Here is a 3,678-nt window from a genome sequence, read left to right on the forward strand (position 1 = left end):
TGTTCATGAAGCATGTGGTGAAGAACTGAATCTCCTTGTCATTTTCTTCTGCACTCTGGGAAAGCATCTCAAAGACGCCTTTCACATGAGCAGGTGAATTTTCTACCATATCCTTTCTATTCTTTACTGACTTCATATGGATTTTAATTCTCTTGTTGCCTTTGGAATTTTCTTAGTCTTTGAGTCAACTACCTTTTCGTCTTTTGCTCTTCATCTTCCTGTGACCTTTTGCTCGTCACGCACAGAGGTTATGATTACTTGCAATCTTTTGAAGATGCCAAGTAGTGTGACTTTTTTCTTCTGGACCTGAAAGCAAATAATTTTCCACAAATCCTTCCTTTCTCTGAGTCTTCCAACTACTTATTTTATCCCATAGTCTTTGTTTGTAAACCCCAACTTGTTTCTTCATTTAAGTCATACACAAATAAGGGAAGACCCTTCCAGACGCAGTGTGTCAACAGAATGCATGGGTTGCCTTTAGTCTCAACTTCTATCCGTTTGGGTAGCGGTTCCATCCCTTTGACACATCTGTAGTTGGAAAGTGGGTGAGTTGATGAGCACAGCTTCCAGTCCACATTTCAGCTTCTAATAGGCTTTCTCTCATTGTACCTGTTGAATTCTGGTGGTTATTGCCCTCCTCTCATTGTCTCCTTCTCTGGTACTGGAAGCCAATGGCAGTAAGTGAAACTGTTCTTCCTGTGTCTGTGGTCGCCTACACTGAGTGAGTAATGGGGGAGGATATGCTTTATACCATGGCCACTTGGTCCTTACTTCCTGCCTAGTTGATTGCTGGGCTTGTTCTGTCTCAATGTGAAAATGTAAAAAGACAGTTGGGTAGACTGAGGGGTGGGGATGGGGGCTGGAGGGGTCAGAGGGCGCTGGTGGGGGTGAGGGGTTTCAAAGCAAGGGGCAAAACTCAGGAACAAAACTGCCTCACTTACAGTGTAGCTCCTTGGAATCAAGAGAATTGAATGCCCAGTTCTCTGGCTAGTAAAGGCCCGAATCTCTGAGTCAGGACACAGTGGTGGAGCAATAACAATATATCTTAAAAATATATATTTCTTCACTTGCTGTCTTTCATGAAGGGAAGCCTGAGTATTCCATAATATGAAGTATGGATCTATGTTTCTCAGTCTAACTCCATCTGCCTTAAAATTATTTTCAGGGCTGCTCACAATTTTATATTATGTTGCCTGTCAATCTTTCATTATTTTAATGGGTTTTTATTCTTTTCTGTAAGGTCATGGGATATTAGTGAAAAGTTGTGAGGAGTTTCACTGGAGGACTGTAATATCCAATTTTTCTCTTATCCGCTTTCAACAAAGAACTCTGCAGATCCACAGAATATTCATGAATATGATTTTTTTTTTTCTTAACATCTGCTCCCATAGCTCTGTCAGTGAGGAATTCATCATTCCCAAAGCATTCCATATGCTTTTCCACTCTGCATTTACCCATGCAATTTCCCCTGGCACAAATCCTCTTCATTTTTTGGCCTCTAGCAATTCAAGAACAGGATGTTTCGATCCTCCTCTTCTTTTGAGCCGAGGACACTGTGACTCCATGTTTGTGAGTACAAACATTCTAATCAGAATCATGCCAACATTGATGAAATTTAATGAAGAACATATTTTCCTGAGCAAACTCAAATCAATTTAATTCCTTGATATCATTTTTCTGTATAATGCAGGTAAAATGTTTCTAGTACATATAAATTTATTTGCTTTTATTTTACTGAAATTATTTTCATCTGGAAAATTCTTGTTCATAAAACTGTCACCATGGAGACCTCTTTTAAAATTTGTCCCAATAAAAAAATTTAACCTCTTACAAGTGAGTTTACTTTTATGGCAATTTTGTCTACCAATGTCCTGAGATGCAAATTTTGTGGCCCTAAATTTTGCCAAGATGTGATTCTTCTGATAGTTTTAAGCCAATAACAAATGTAGAAGATAGTAGTGGTGACCCTCCCCATACTCCCTTGGCACTCACCCTTCAGTATACCTGCAACTCCCCACCTGAGGGCTTTCTCTCAGCCAGACACCCCAAGCCAGAAGTGCTGGGGAGTTAATGTGCCTGGGAGTAACCCTGAGCCAATGACGGACAGCAGTTGGAGGATAAATACCCTAGCTTCCTTGTCCTCTGGTGAGATGACTCAGGTGAGTTCTACACAGTTTTTCCCAGTACCCCGGGGAAGGGGGTGGGATTGACCCCCAGTCACCCCCAGTGAAAAACTGCTTGCTGATATACCCTTTACTGGCTCATCCCCAGCCCTGTCTTATTTACCACCTCCCTACTGATGCTTTCTGGAATGACCTCTTAGATCATTCTAATACTCTCATTCTAGTCTCAGATGGAGTCAGCTTCCAGGGAGTCCAACCTAAGATTACAAATATAATTGTATAAAGCTTTTGCCATTGTCAGTTATATTGTTGATTATTTTTATGGAGTCTAAATTTTCCATGGTTGGTGTTTTTTTTAATTCCCAGAGATAAAAAAATTTTTAATGAGTTAAAATAAATGAGCCCCTAAATAAAAATGAGCCATTTTTATCATCTTAACAAATTTTACTAGGTGCTATTCTATGTTGATTATTTCTACCAGAACTAGAATCCACTTGAACAGAAAACTGATAGATTGGATCTGGGTGCATGCCTGGGTCAGAACCTCCTGCCTCATGTGACATCCTGTTCTTTTTGGCACATCCTTTCTTAAAAAGCCTTTTTCATATTCTCCACCTAGAGAAATCCAACTTAATCTCCATGACCAAGTAGAAATGCCAATTCCTCCGTGAACCTTTTACTGATTCTCATCAATAGTAACTATAACTCTGAGCTCCCACAGCCTTCCTGTTTTTCCTTCTACTTGGCACCCTGTCTTAAGTGATTTTTAGGTGTTTATGTTTCCTCATTAGATTGAGAGCAAAGTAGATCTTTTCTTTCACTCCCACTAGCACCCACATAGCAGGTATTCAATAAAAGTTTGAATGTATGTTTTCATTACAGAAGATGGAACCCTACAAAGAAAATTCTCATAATCCAGATCTAAGGAGAATGCTGTTTAGGGTTTCTTTTGAATCTGTAATGTATACCACGCTTTTCTCAATATTTTATCTCTCAAATATATTTGATTCTTAATCATTTTGTTCCATTAGTATATTTTCCATCCCTTTGTTTTCTCTAAATTGTTTTATTTGCTTTCCATATTTAATGAAATGTGATATGATTTTTAATAATTGCCAATAATTAAAGATACCTAGTCATCGTTTGAAATACTATACTGAAGAGTGACAAAGCATAGTTGATGAAGAATCCTTCAAAATCCATAATAAAACACCAAAATATCATTGAAAAATGCATAAATGACATGAACAGGAATTCATAGAACATATATGACAAATAGACATGTGAAAATTACTCAATGCTCACTATAATCAAAGAAATAGTAATTAAAATACAATTTTCATCTATTAAATTGCTAATTCATTTATTTCTAAGTACAGGGTATGGTAATAGAGAAACTCATATTCACTGCTGATGTGAGTTTAATATTGTACAACTTTCCTGGAGCTTAACCTAGCAATATTTGCCAGGGACTTCAGTTCCTTTTTTTATTCCATCTTACAAAACTACATTTAGGAAACAATTGTAAGTCTGGAACATATCAAATGAAAGAAAT

The sequence above is a fragment of the Physeter macrocephalus genome, chromosome 21 (genome assembly GCF_002837175.3).
Source record: "Physeter macrocephalus isolate SW-GA chromosome 21, ASM283717v5, whole genome shotgun sequence".
Taxonomy (NCBI): Eukaryota; Metazoa; Chordata; class Mammalia; order Artiodactyla; family Physeteridae; genus Physeter; species Physeter macrocephalus.